Raw genomic sequence first — 16017 nt, 5'->3', positions numbered from 1 at the left:
CAAAATAATTATTCCTACTTAATCATTGACCAAATAAACAAAAACAGAGTCATGGTATAGTGCCATGAACTACCTTTCAGAGAGAAACTTTTTATTCTTCAGAGAGAAACTTTTTAAGGGTAATGAGTGTGGTAAAAGGTTACCATATTTATCTGCTTTAGCAGTGTTTAATGTAGCAAATTAATAGACAATACTCATGTGTTTAATGTTGTAAAGAATTTAGAAAAGATATGTTAATTTTTTCTTTGCACACAGCCAATATTTCATTCCAGGGAGAGACATTGTGTGCGTACTGGCTGTAATGTAGAACTAAAAAGGTCAGAAACATTCCCTGTACTGATTGTACCTGATAGATCATGTAAAGAGAAACCTTTGCTCATAATTTCAAATATACACATGTGAATATATAACCTTAGATAGCAATTAGTAGACTTATTATATGTGAGCCATAGCTTGAATAATAGTGAACATGGTTTTCTTTTCTATAGCTCGTCTGCCAGTGAAAATGGTCTCTCTTTTTTTTTTCTTTCTTGGACAATGTGAACTAATGGAGGGACTGTTAATATCTGCTTATAGTTTCTTGGGTACCCCATAACATAAAACAAGCATGTAACATGGAGACCACATGACAAACAAACAAAGAACTCTATTAGGCCTTTAGGTCTCCGATCGTCCATTCCAGATCCAGGATTGAGCTTAACCTGCAAGTAGAACACAAAAAGCACAAAAGCAACGTATGCGGTAGGCGCGGCGGGTTCGCTGCAGGAGGGGGGGGGGCGGCAATGTCGGCGGTGGGGGGGCGGCGCCGGGGGAGGGCTAAAATGTGCCCCCTCCCCCCGGGCTCTGGACCCCTCCCCCACGGAAGGCTGGCTACGCCCCTGCTCTCATCATCTACGTTTACATCTAGTAGATCTCCTGGGATCTGCCTTCTGGAATCTCTTCCTTCCACTTCCCCTGTCACAATTAGCAAAATAATTGCCCTCCTTACATAATCTTCAATACCCTCATTTTTGCCCTGCTGGACATATGTACTTAAGATCTTGAACGTTCTCATGCCAAAGGATACACTCGCAGCGATTGCCAAATTTAGCAAAGAGAAACCCCTTTGTCTTGCCAATTGAATAGCTCCCTCCATCTGTTCTGCAAATTCAGGTTTGATACAGAGACGGATCACTAATTAATTCATCTGTATCAATCCTCCCTTCCTGTTCTAATTTCCATAATGCCACACAAGCATGGGGGAACTTGTCAGGGTCTATCTTGCCTATTTGTCTGGCTATCACCTCTATATCTGTCTGTGAGAGGGGCTGGGAACTGATCGTCTGGATGAGTCCACCCGGTAGCTGTCTAGCCTCAGATACTTTTAACACGGCTGAAACAGGCATGGCTGTGGCTGTATTGGGAGGGGCACATGGAAGGCCTAAGATAGCTGATATCTGCACATGAGAATCCTGTATTTTTTCAGTGTTAGTCTCACCTATAGGGGACGTCTGCAGTATTAGCTCTCTGGTTAGTTGTTTTAGGCCTGGGACCTGATTTGCTTGCATTTCTAAAGCTAAAATTTGGGTTTTCATTTGATTTTCCTGAGCTTGCTGGTGTTCTATCTGCTGCCTAGAAGAGTCCAATTGATAATTTAAGCACCTATTCATTGTGATCAAGAAATCCTTTTCTGTGCCTACCTGCCTGCATTCTCTCTCTTTAGCTAGTAATTTATCGTTCAATTCTGCATGCTCTTTTAAGGCTCTGTCACACATGGCCCACATTAACCAAGTGCATGCAGAAATTCTCTTGCTCCCTTCCTTAATTGAATATAAATTACAATATTTTTTGAATTTGCTCTCCATATCAGAGATGCTACTAATGTCCTCCACTACGCTAGGGGTCCATGGATTGGGGCCCGAGGATTCTATGGATCGCTTAAGCAAAGTGGGTAGGGTTACCATTCTTCCGGATTTCCCCGGACATGTCCTCTTTTGAGGGCATGTCCGGGGCGTCCGGCGGATTTTGCCCGCGCCGTTTGTCCGGATTTCTGGACAAACGTGGGCGCGGGTGTGGGCAGGCGCGTGCGTGCGGTGGGCGTGTGGGCGGGCGATCGGCGCCGTGGGTCTGGTCTCCCGTCCCCTCCCCTTCCTTACCATGTTCCCTGGTGGTCTAGTGACGTCTTCGGGGCAGGAAAGAGCCCCCTCTTTCCTGCCCAGAGCGCTGCCTCCCCTGTCTATCATCCTTCTCGGTCTGGCTGGGGATTCAAAATGGCCACCAAGAGTTGAACTCTCGCGAGGCCGCTTCAACTCTCAGTGGCCATTTTGAATCCCCAGCCAGACCGAGGAGGATGCAGCAGACAAGGGCAGGCAGCGCTCCGGGCAGAAAAGAGGGGGCTCTTTCCTGCCCCGAAGAGAAGACGCTACTAGACCACCAGGGCTAGATAGGAAGTGGGGGGGAGGGGACTATGTGACGTAGGGGGGCGGGGAATAGGGGCAGAACGAGGACCTGAAGGGGGCATGGTGGGGCGGGGTATGAGGCATGGCGGGGGTGTGACATGTGTCCTCTTTTTCAGAGGACACAAAATGGTAACCCTAAAAGTGGGGCTATGTACACCTAGAATAGTGTGTTTCTCTGTGTGTATGTCTTCCTCAGAATTATCCGCAAAATTAGTTTTTATTTTATGCCAGAGCATGCCTAAAATTTTTGTTATACAGTACATAAAGTACATAATTGCGTAAGTACTTAAGTATTGGCACGCTGGCAGGGACCAAATGTCCATTACGCGCAACATCTTAAGTAGTGCCCTGAAAACCTTATCAATCGGAAATTTAATTAATGAAACCTGATACTCAGTTCTCTATAAAGCAGCAAAATACAAAAATATAATTTAAGAACACTGCTACCATTCTCTACTCGCATAGAATACCTGCCCCCGTTCTGCACCAATAAATATGTTACAAGAAATGATTTATTTGGGGAAAAGAGCTCTAGAGCACTCGCTACTGTTTATAATTTAAGAGGAGGTGCTGTATGTATAAGTTTTAGGATATTAATTTCTCCACCAATCACCAAAGGTGAAAATTGCAATAAATTAAATAAATTAAGTATATATAAAGATACCATATACTCAGAACACAAGGAGACCATATTTTTAGCTTCAAAAAGGTTGATTTAATATACAATTGCACACGAGAGGTAGGTTTTAAGAGATCTTTTACAGATAATCTGTGCTTAAGTAAGGCAAAGTAGCAGGTCTAGATCAAAAGTTATGTTACTTACAAGTCCTTGTTACAAGCATGCTGTGGTCCAGCAGATTGATGAGCACATGGTTAGGACAGGAACAGGAGAGCTTCTGCAGTGAGTGGATCTGAGTTGCTTGCAGTTGAAGAGAATTTGACTCTTGGGAAACAGCTTTTGCTTTTATATCTTGCAAGCTGCAGGAGGATATGCCATGTGGATCTTTGTCCTGGTTTCCATACGACCCTTGGGCATTTGCAAAGCATTGTGGTATCTTGGTCTCATGTCTTATGACATCACAAGACTTGCTGTCTGGATCTTGCTGACAAATGGTCTTTTGATGTGAAAAGGCTTCCTGCTCGGTCTCTGGAGCAGATACACATTACAAGTCCTTCCTTTCTGCACATGTCTGAAAGCTGATGGGAGGGGCAGGTATACCTTTGACAAGCAAATGTCCTGTTTATGGTTTCCCCTCTGAAGTCTTTGTCTTCAATGAGGTATTCACACCTTTCCCACCTGCTTGTCTCCTTGCCTCTACTGGTTAGGTCCAATCTTTGTTGTGTTGATCAGAGGAATAGAGTCAATTTAAAACTTTAAAGCAGTCTTAAGTCTTTTGTTTAAGGAATGAGATTCCCCAAAGGGAGAGGGAAGAGGGCTTTTGGAATGAAAGCCAGTTCTGCTGCAGTGTATTTTTAAAAGCTGCACAAATATATATATATATATATATATATATATATATATATATATATATATATATATATATATATATATATATATATGTGTGTGTATCTGATCCAACACAACATCATGCTACACATTTAATTCTGATGATTGGCTTATACCATAAGTAGAAGCTGAAGAGTGGAAGGACTGGTAGTCGGGCTTTAAATAGAACAGGAATTAGGCCCAAACGTGCAGCTGTCAACAAGATGGCTGCCCCCACCGGAGACGCCCTTACGCCCAAATATGGCCTTCTTTCCTGAAACTGCCCAACTCCAAAATGACTGCCACAACTTAAGATGCCCACATCTAAGATAGCCGCCCTATCCTGGAGATACCCAAATCCAAGATGGCCGCCCCATCCTCAGATGCCCATATCCTGAATGGTCAGGGAACATGACTCCCCTGCCCTCCCCTCCATCCATCCATGTCCAGCAATTCTCCTCTCTCCCCTGCCCTCCCCTCCTTTCCAGCGATCTCCTCCCCCTGCCTTCCGTTCCTTCCCCCCCCCCCAAGCGTTTAACCCTTTTACTTTCAGGCGCAGCAACGGCAGTAAAGAGGACAGCACAGCTTCTCCCTTCCCTCACACAGTGTTCCACCCTCGCGGAAACAGGAAATGCATCATCACAGAAGGCGGGACACTGTGTGAGGGAAGGGAGAAGCTGGAGGCGAGCCCGCTGTGTTGTCCTCTTCACTGCCGTCGCTGCACCTGAAAGTAAAGGGTTAAACACGCACAAGGGGGAGGAGGAACAGAGAGGAGGGCTGTCGATCGGGGAGCTGAGGATGGGAAGGAGCGGAGGGACCGCCCGAGAGCTGCCTGGCTGCAGCGCTGCTGTGCCAGGCAACCCTGCGTTTGGAGGGGCAGCAGCCTGGGGAAGGTCACGATTGGCCTGCATCTTATACGGGGCGCCTATGAATGTCCTCCCATCCATGTCCATCAATTCTCCTCTGCCGTGCTCTCCCCTTTCTCCCTCCCTCCCCTCGATGTCCCGCGATTCTCTCCTCCTGACATCATCTCACCTCCAGTGTTCCCTTCCCATTGTTCCACCCTCTGACGTCATTACGTTTTGACACGATGGAGGGGCAATGAGTGGGAATGGATGTTATGAGCCCAGGCATCCAGACGTAGAATGTTGGAGGTGCAAATTATTATATAGGATAGTGAAACAAAAACCACAAAGAAAATTCTACCCATTAGCATCTTCACTCCCCTACCCCTATAACTATCTTCACCACCATTCATCTAAAGGGGCAAGGTGCATGTGAAGGAAGTTTGCACTGGTTTTACATGTTCTGTTCTTGCCCTTCAGTGGTACAGTAGTGTTGCCAACTTTTGAAATCCAGCTTCCTGGTAAGTACAAATTTGAGGTTTTGGGAGTTGCTTTTTTTTTTTTTTTTTAATGGATAGAGCCTACAGTGTTGCTGTGTTATGAGATATAGAATCTACAATGTTTTTTCTTTGTAGTTCTTGTTTCACATGAACATTGGACAACTGCAAAATTCTAAAACATAAGACAGTCCAAAGATTTACCAGAGTGTTTTTTTCCATGTCCTCTCACAAGTTGTAGGTTTTGGTACCCCCTTCCTCCAGCTACCAGGCTTCTCTCTCATTCTATCTCCCCAACCCATTCTCAGATTCTAGAAGCCCAACTGACCATTAGCCCAGTGGCAAAGCCAGAACTCACATTTTGGGTGGGCACAGGGCTAATGTGGGTGGGCACTATGGGGCCGATATTCGGACCCTGGGCGAAATTCAGTGGGAGATTGCCGCTATCCCCTGCTGAATATCACCAGATAGCTGGTTATGAGGCATTTAACTGGCCAGGTGTTGATCCTAGCCAGTTAAATACTTTTGAATATCAAGGGTTATGTATATAGGTGTGAGTAGTGTTTCATGGGATGCTAGTAAACAGCACCTTAGAAGTAAAAAATGCACTTCTCTCCACCTCCATCCCTCTCTCTAGCCCAGCATCAGCCCTGCCCTTCCCTGTACCCTCCGTCCTGCCTTCTACCCCAGCATCAGCCCTGCCCTTCTCTCCACTCTCCATCCCTCCCTCTAACCTGGCATCAGTCCTGATCTTCCCTCCACCCTCCCTATAACCCAGCACCAGCCCTATCCTTCCCTCTACCATAACTATCTATATCCTGCCTCTATCTACATAAGAATGAAAGCAGGTCACAAATCTCTCTATATAAAACGCACCTCCAACGTTCTAATGAAGCCTCTCTTAGCAAAGTGAAGGGGGTGAGATCGCATTGTGTCTGCCCCGTCCACGCGTCAAACGTGATGACGTCGAGGGCGGAGCAATGACACAACCAATCGCATCGCTCGGCAGCGAAGCGTCAGGGAAGGAGGCGGCGCTCTCGACGTCTAGCCTTCCCTTCGCTGTGTTCCGCCTTCTTCGGACGTCAAGGATGACGTCAAAAGAAGGCAGAACACAGCGAAGGGAAACCTAGACGTCGAGAGCGCCGCCTCCTTCCCTGACGCTTCGCTGCCGGAACCGCCACGGAGGTAAATTTTACAAGAAGAAAAAAAAAAAAACGCATGTTGGGGGGGGGACAGAAGAGGGTGGCCAGTAAAGTACAACAATGGGAGCGGGAGGGCAGGGGAGAAACGACAGCATGGATGCCAAGGGGGGGGGGGAAGAAGAGGGCGGGCCAGGCTGGGACATGGGAGAGAGAGGAGCATGGATGCGAGGGGGGGTCATGGAAGGGAGAGAGGGGACTTGCTGGAAAAGGATGAATGGAGGCGGCAGGGGACAGAGGAGCATGGATGGCCATGGATTGGGAGGGGAGGGCTCAGGGAGAGAGGGGAATTGCTGGAAAGGGATGAATGGAGGGGGCAGGGGACAGAGGAGCATGGATGGGCATGGATTAGGAGGGCAGGACTCAGGAAGAGGGGAATTGCTGGATAGGGATGAATGGAAGGCACAGATGGGCATGGATGCATATGGATTGCAGGGCAGGCCTCAGGCAGAGGGGGGAATTGCTGGATAGGGATGAATGGAGGGGCCAGGTGACAAAGGAGCATGGATGGCCATAGATTGGAAGGGCAGGACTCAGGGAGAGGGGAATTGCTGGATAGGGATGAATGGAGGGGACAGATGGCCATGGATGCATATGGATTGCAAGGCAGGCCTCAGGGAGAGAGCAGAATTGCTGGATAGGGATGAATGGAGGGGCCAGGTGACAGAGGAGCATGGATTGGACTCACACTTTCACTCTGACTCTCAGTCACTCTCACATACACTCTCCCAAACATACACATTCCGAGGAAAACCTTGCTAGTGCCCGTTTCATTTGTGTCAGAAACGGGCCTTTTTTACTAGTAATTAATAAAACAGATCTAAAACATTTCAAAAATCATTCTAAGTATTTGTTAAACAGGTAAGTTTTCAATGATTTTCAGAACAACAAATAATTAGTCATTGTCCGTACAGATACTGAGATAGTGTTCCATAAATTAGTAGGTTGGTAACTGAAGGAGTTATCATGAATTTTTTAAACAACACATTCTGAACTGTGGGAAAACCAAAACTTAATGTTGAATAAAATCACGAAGAGGATCTGAAAGAAGGTATGGATTATAATAGTATGCGAGAACTTGGGCATAATCTATAACCTTAAAAACCATGCATGCAACTTTGAATTCAAAATGTGCGACAAACGGCAGCCAATGCAAGTCAATCTACTATCCAACCCTCCCTGTAGCCAAGCATAAGCCCTGCCCTTCCCTATTCCCCCTATCCCTCCCTGAAGCCCGGTATCAGCCTTCATAATCCCCTACCTCCACCCAGAAGCCCAACAAAAAAAAAAGATTTATCTCTATGTATCTATTTTGCCTGAGCACTGCAGAGCCCACCCCTACCCAGAAGACCATCAATATGAAATATAAAACATTTTTTACCTGGGCACTGCAAAGTAAGTTTCCTGCAGAAGTTTTCTGCCCCCGATCAGACCCTGATTAATGTGTGCATGTGGTACAGTGCTGGAGAGGCAGTGGCGTACCAAGGGGGGGGGGGGGGGCGGTGGGGGCGGTCCGCCCCAGGTGCACGCCGCTGGGGGGGGTGCCTTGCGCCTGTCGGCTCTTCGTTTTCATGCTCCCTTTGCCCCGGAACAGGTTGTTACTTCCTGTTCCAGGGCAGAGGGAGCATGAAAACGAAGAGCCGGCAGGCATGCGGCACCCCCCCCCCCCCCCAGCGGCGTGCACCGGGGGGGGGGGGCGCAGGGCGCATCGACGATACGCCCCGGGTGTCAGCCCCCCTAGGAACGCCACTGTGGAGAGGAGGTCCAAGCTGGCTCCTGACAGTGCCCGTTGGCTGAAAAAATCATAAAGCCAAATAAAAAAGCTTGTATATACTTAGTAATATGATGTACAGTTTAGGTATAAACATCATAACTGGTTTCCAGACTCTTTTTATATGTATTTATAATATTTATGTTAGTATGTACTTATTGATCAGTTTAAGTATTCATTTTATTTTGATTTTATGTTGATATGATTTTAATTTTATTATAATTATTGATTTATTTGGTTTGTAATTTGGTTTAACTTATGTTTTTATATGTTTATTAGTATTATATCACCCCTGATGCAGCCCTGGTAGGTGAAACATGGCCTTGGTCTCCAGCATTTCTCTCCCTCCCTAACAGTCAAATCCTGTTTGAGGATCACGGAGCCGCTGCTCCAGAGACCCCGGTTGGGATACGGCTAAAAACGGGACCGTTTGGCCATCTAACCCGCACTCAGATTCGGAAATCAGCAGCCTGACAGCCAGCTGCTGTCGATCTGTTCAGACGACCACCTCAGGAGCTGGAGCGGAGGGCGCCGCTGAACCTGTCCACCTCCCGTGCATCTCGCGAGTTTCCCCCCCCCCCCCCCCCCCCGAGCGGACCGGTCCTGAGACCAGATCGTGGCCTCCTACCTGATCAGAGGCCGAGGCGCTGCCCTGGTCGGACCCCAGGTCCCATCCGCACCCCAGATGGACGGTCTCACCTGAGTACTGGAGGGAGGGCACCCCACAAGCATCCTCCCCAGATAGGTCGGCACTGAAGGCAACCGTGGCTTCCTCCCAGCCGCAGGGCTGCAACGCTGGACCGGACATCGGCGCCCACCCACTCCCCCGGTGTCGGCTCTGCAGCAGTGCCCCAGCACACGCAGTGCAGTGGTGGGAGCATCGACCGACCAGCCACCCGCCCGTGGCTGCGGGAAAGGAACATGGTGCGCGAGACTGCAGAGCTGGAGGGCAGACGAGTGAAGCAGCCCTGATGTGACGACCTGGGCAGCAAGCGGCCGGCCCCACAGTTCCACGCCACTCAAGACGGATGCGGTGGGAGTGGCCCGTGTCCACTCCGGGAGCAGTCAAAATCCCTGCACCGGGAGCGGCCGGAATCCCTGTGCCTTGGGATCCCCAGCGGATGCGAGTAAAAGAGAACAGTGTGGCGGAAGCAACCCAGAGACAGGTTCCAAGGGCTCAGAGTAGGGCTGCAACGGCAGTCGAGGACCATTACCTCTCTCCTGGTTCCTACCTCCAATCACGGACACAGCTCTCAGGACTGCAGACTCCCTGTGCCCTGGGCAGCGCTTCTGAACATCTGACCATGAGTAGACTGCCTGTTGTGTCTCGGGATGCCAAGACTTAGCAGCTGACAGTCTGAAGGGCCTGATAATAAAAAGCCAAAGTGGAGACTGGGTGACTGTTCGGGGAGCAAAGGACACTTTGTGTGCCTTTGAAGGAGCCTTCTGCACTGCATATGATTATACCGGGGATGTTGGGCTTGTGAGGAGTGCGGATGTGTGTGGGTTGATCTAACTGAAAGGATAAATTGATCTTGCGGCTCTGACTAAATCAACCTAACATTAACTGGTCTGCACACAAGCGAGCTCTTAGTTGGAGAAACAAGACTGCTAAAATGTACATGACTCTGGGCCAGATGCACTAAACTTAACGAGCCACTAACGAGCAAGTAGTAAACCATGGCATGCACTAAAGGCTTCTCCGAGAGATTTTCCGATCATGGTAGCAACAAAAACGGAATGCAGATGATCCAAAGGCTATTATAATGAGCTTCACTACTGTTGCAAGGCTATTATAATGGGATGCACTACCATTTTCCGATCCCCTTAACGTGGAAAACCTAACGGGAGGTCTACACCTCATTGGGGCAAAGGAAAGAATCTGAAGAAAAAAAATCTCGTCAGGGACGTCCTTCACCTGAACCCCTCCCCCCCCCCACACACACTCCAAAGACATTCTTTTTGGACGTCCTTCACGTAATAATAAAAACCCTAACCGTCCAAGTGCTCGTCCGGGACGTCCTTTATGGACGTCCTTCACGCAAAAAAAAAAAAAAAGGACGTTGTACTTCTTAATTTTTACTATCACTCTTCTGTTTTAAATCTTCCTTTGAGACATTTTTCCCTTCCTCATTGGCAGCTGAAGAGAGGGCTAATGAATGATTGTGAGGCCCCCCCCCCACGGCCTCTCAGCCAATCACAGCGTGTTTAGCCGACACCTGTAAGAGCTAAATGCGCTGTGATTGGCTGAGAGAGACCTAGGGGCGGAAGATGGACGGGAGTTGAAGACATGGACGATGGACGTCCTCAACTGCGCTCTCCTGTACTTTTCTTGCCTGGGGTGGGCTTTCAGGAGTGGCGGCTGAGCTGGGATCATGGAAGGGAGGAACATCGGAGCCTTCCTGCAGCAAGCAAGCCGTGGAGCGGGTGAACGGTGCGGCGTCTTCCTTTTCCCGGGTGGCACAGGGAGGCGCAGGGATGGCCACAGGCATAGCGAAGGTGCCATAACTTAAAAAAACATTTTTTTAAAGTACCTCACGAGCACCTGGGACACGCAGTTTGGGGATTTTTTTTAGATGGGTGTTAGGCGCTTTTTGGATGTATTTGGCATGCGCAGAGCAGCCAGCATAACGCTTGGCTGCTCTGCGCATGCTCAACCGGCCGACTGTTTACCGATGGAATAGAGAATGCAAGTGAGCTACAACGAGCAGCTCATTTGCATTCCTTTTTCTTGATGCATGCCCGTTCCTTACCGATTTGCTAAGGGAAGGGCTTTAACGATTTTTTAGTGCCTCTCCCCCTCTGTGAAAGATCCTGTGAAGCCTAAAACCAGTAGTCAAGCACTAGCATCCCCTGCCTAACACATTCCAAAGAGCAATTAAGCTAAGTACCCTACCATTGTCTTCCAAGTACCTTTCCCTGACCAACAGGCCAGCAATCAAAGACAGCCAGCCACATATTGTGATACCTCCCTATTAACAACCTTGAAAGTACTCTGTAATGCCCCCCCCCCCCATCCCTCTGCCGCCCCTCTGTCTCCAGACAAAACTAGAAACAGGAGCCAGAGCATCCCTGGGCTAGGAGGGTGTGAAACATCAGTTGCCGTGAGATAGATCAAAGGAGGACCCTGATTCAGAGCTACTCCCCCCACCCCCCAGCTCTTTAACTTATCACTGAAACAAGACCCAATACTGATCTCTGCAGATGAAAAGCTAGCTAAACTTACACACAAGATTAGACCAACAGATTCCATACCAAGAATAAAGTCCTATCACACACTCAATCATCAGAACAGGGTCTTAGTAGTAGCCACAGGGAATAGAAACCAAAATGAATACCCCCAAACTACTCCTAATAATCTACTCCTTAAAAATGATCCACCTAGCACTGACAACCCCACTTGCAGAAAGTAATACCATACTCATACTACACAATCATCAAAGATTAATCAGACACACCACACCTCATCAAACCGGTAACAACTTGAACAAAAGAAGAACACTAACATTTGGACAATCGCAACAGAAGGGAAAGAAGGGTCCAAACAAACCCACTGTAATAAAGAAACATCAACTATTAAAAGTCTACACATCACCAAACACAGAAGACCAATTCCAAACAATCCTAATGGGCTACATCAACGCCAGATCCGCTGTAAATAAAACAGCAATACTAACAGACTGGATCATGTCAGAAAACCTTGACCTACTGTAACATAGGGTAAAATAAATTTTATTAGGTTACTTGGGGGGGGGGGGGGGGAGTTCAGGGCTCCGGAGGCTGCTTCCCAGGTCGAGATTGCTGCTGGGTGAAGGAAGCCGCCGCAGGGACGCAGAGGAGGGTCCGCTGGAGAGGCAGCGCTGCGGTTTTGGGTAGCCCGGGGACAGTTGGGAACGTCCTTGGGCATCGGATGGTGCACCGAGTATTCCCGGTGTTGTCGGGCCCATTTTGGGCTGGCCAAAGCCGATGGGCAGCAAAGAGGCACTGCAGGAGACAGCGCTGTGATTTTCTGTGGCCCGGGGACGGTTGGGAACAGCCACGGGCATGGCAAAGTGCACCAGGTGGTGCTGGTGTTTTTGGCCCCATTTTTGGGCCAGTTGAAGGCGGCGGGATGTGGGGCAGGCTTCCCCATGGTCCGGGTCATGAATTGTAGCCAGCGTCGGCTGCCAGCGGTGGTCCGGGAGAGTTCGGGGTCATTCTTTTTGGGCAGGCGCTTTGTGCGCCTTCGCGGCCGTCGTTGGGCCGGTGTAGGCGGTGATCGGGGAGCGGACCGGGAAGTTTCGGGCCGGGAACGCTGATGGGCGTGCACCGCGATCGCACGGGGTCGCAGGAAGACCGGCCAATGGAGGAGCCGTCGAGGGGTGCAGCCGGTGGAGGAAGAGGGGCGCGAAGGATGCAGCGGGTGCGCGTGCGTGCGCAATATGCGTGCCCTAACTCCTGTTTTGGGAGCTCCGGTAGGCCTTGCTGAGGCCTGGGGCTAAATTTTGAATTGGAGTTCCAGCATTCTGGCAGTTTTTGGGGCCGCTTTTTGTATCCTGACCAGCAGGACCGGATCCGAGGGTGGTCGTTTGGTAAGGGGAAAATCAGGATTAAGGTATTTATTCATTTATGTCAATTTATATACCGTATCTTATTGCAACTGCGAGACAGAACGGTTTACAGTTTGTAAAATAGAAAAAGTACAATACATTATATGTACAGTTTGGACAAACAATGGAACTCCAATCATTACAGGAAAGCACAGCAAAACCAAAAATTAGCTACATAAGATAAAAACAGTATAAATCATGATTTAGTATACAGGAAAGCACCGCAAATACAGAATTGAGTACATAATATAAACTACACAAACATAAGCAGTACAAATTATGATTTAATATACATTGAAGATACCCTTTTATAACCTTGCCTCCATTATTCTAAATTCTGTTCTACATAATAAGTAAAAGGTTTTCAAAAGTTTCCGAAAATGAAAGTAAGATTTCTCAAGTCTGATCTCTTTTGGAAGGCCGTTCCAAAGAGAAGGGGACAAGTAGAAAAAAGCCGATCTCCGCGTAGATTCCCATCTAGCCCTAGCGAGAGGAGGAATCACTAACCTGTTATCTGTTAGGGATCTAAGGGTTCGTGTAGCAGTGTAAGGAATTGTTAAATTTGACAGGTAGTCAGGGTTTAGTGTGTGAAAAGCCTTATGGGTCAAAACTAAGGCTTTAAACTTAACTCTTGCTTCAACCGGAAGCCAGTGCAGTTGATGTAATAAAGGTGTTACTCTGTCATCCCTCCGGGCCCTACAAATCATACGTGCCACTGTATTCTGTATTCTTTGTAGTCGTTTCAAGCTAGCTTGAGTAATCCCTGCATATATGATATTATAATAGACTAAGCGTGAGGTGATGTAAGCAGATGTCAATGTTTTAAGGGAATCCCTACTAATTGAATTCCTAACTGACCTAAGTCTCCTAAGATGGAAGAAAGATTTTTTCACTACATCGGATATTTGTTCCTCAAAAGTCAAAGCAGAATAGATTATAACCCCAAGGTATCTAAAGGATTTAACTGTAGGGATGTTCTGGCCAAATAGCATAGGTACCACTGCTGGACATGTACCCTGTCCTACTATCCAAGATGTTACAGTCTTATCTGGGTTTAATACTAATTGATATGTTGTCAGCCAGTCTGCCACTTTATCCAGACAGATTTGAAGCTGTGTAAGGTCTATATTAGACGGTTTAACATAATGAATAAGAAGGAAATCGTCTGCATATGAGTAGAAACTAATACCCATTGTTTGAATGAGGAGTGCCAAGGGACTAACATATAGATTAAACAGTAATGGAGACAGGACGATCCCTGTGGAACCCCACAGGGGTTGTATGTTGTAGAACAAGATACACATACGAAGCCTGGAAACAACTACATAGGAAATACCAATACACCATAAGAAACTAAAAGAACTTACTACAAAACCATAATCAGACCAAATTACAAAGACACACACAAACTCTTCCAACTAGTGAACAAATTACTAGACACCACAACAGTCACATCTAACAATACAGAGGCACCAACAGCAGACAGCCTCGCGAAATGCTTCAATGAGAAAATCGTAAAACTACGACAACAAATACCCAGCAGCACCATCGACTACATCACAATCCTTGACTGCCTAGACCCAGACTCTGGTGTATACCCTGCGGACAGAACCTGGACAAACTTCGAGAGGGTATCAGAAGGCAGCATCTCCCAAACGCTCAAGAGATATGCCAAATCTCACTGTAAATTAGACATATGTCCCAACAACCTTATAACAATTTATAACAGACCTCACAGAACATCTGAATTACATGCTACAAAATGGTCTCTTCCTAAAGGAGAAAGGAAATATTCTACTCTCACCCATACCCAAAGATGCAAAGAAAAATGCTAGCGAACTTACTAACTACAGACCAGTAGCATCTATCCCCCTAATAACCAAAATAACGGAGGGAATGGTAACCACACAACTAACTGACTACTTAAATAAGTTCTCAATACTCCATGACTCCCAATCAGGTTTTCGTGCTAACCACAGTACTGAAACAGTACTAGTCACTCTCATGTCCAAATTTAGACAACTAAATCGCTACTGGCAATAACATACTACTTCTACAATTCGACATGTCTAGCGCTTTCGATATGGTCAACCACAGTATTCTACTACATCTCCTCGAATACTTCGGAATTGGAGGCAATGTTCTTAACTGGTTCAAAGGATTCCTAACCACAAGATCGTACCAAGTGACATCCAACTCGACTACATCTGCCACATGGACACCTGAATGTGGAGTTCCACAGGGATCCCCCCTCTCGCCGACTTTATTCAATCTAATGTTGATACCTCTGGCTAAACTACTATCCAACCAACACCTCAACCCATATATATATGCAGACGATGTAACGATTTACATCCCATTCAAACAGGGTCTACAAGAAATCTCCAACGATATCAACCAAAGTCTACACATCATGCACTCATGGGCAGACGCACTGAAGCTCAAACTCAATGCAGAAAAAACCCAATGCTTAAAACTCACTTATCAACATAATACGAACAAATTCACCACCATAAACACACCAAATTTGACACTCCCTATATCGGACACCCTAAAAATCCTAGGAGTGACTATCGACCGTCATCTAACACTTGAGAGTCATACGAACAACATAACCAAGAAGATGTTCCACTCAATGTGGAAATTAAAAAGAGTAAAACCGTACTTCCCAATGACAGTCTTCCATAACTTGGTACAATCAATGGTTCTGAGCCACCTAGACTACTGTAATACACCATACGCTGGCTGTAAAGAACAAACAATCAAGAAACTCCAAACAGCCCAGAACACCGCAGCCAGACATATTCGGAAAAGCAAAATATGAAAGTGCTAAACCATTACGAGCAAAACTACACTGGCTCCCACTCAAAGAACGCATTATGTTTGTTTAAGATTTGTACACTAGTTCATAAAATCATCCATGGAGACGCCCCAGCGTATGTGTCAGACCTGATAGACTTACCGACAAGGAATGCCAAAAGATCAGCCCGCACATTCCTCAATCTTCATCTCCCAAGCTGCAAAGGTTTAAAATACAAACTTACACATGCAGCAAACTTCACCTACTTGAGTGCTAAGCTATGGAACGCACTGCCGCAAAACCTGAGAGGGATCTACGAACTAACAATCTTTCGAACATCACTGAAGGCCCATCTTTTTAAAAAGGCATACCATACGGAACAACAATTATAA

This window comes from Microcaecilia unicolor, chromosome 8 (genome assembly GCF_901765095.1).
Source record: "Microcaecilia unicolor chromosome 8, aMicUni1.1, whole genome shotgun sequence".
NCBI classification, from domain to species: Eukaryota; Metazoa; Chordata; class Amphibia; order Gymnophiona; family Siphonopidae; genus Microcaecilia; species Microcaecilia unicolor.
This window is presented reverse-complemented; position numbering follows the sequence as displayed.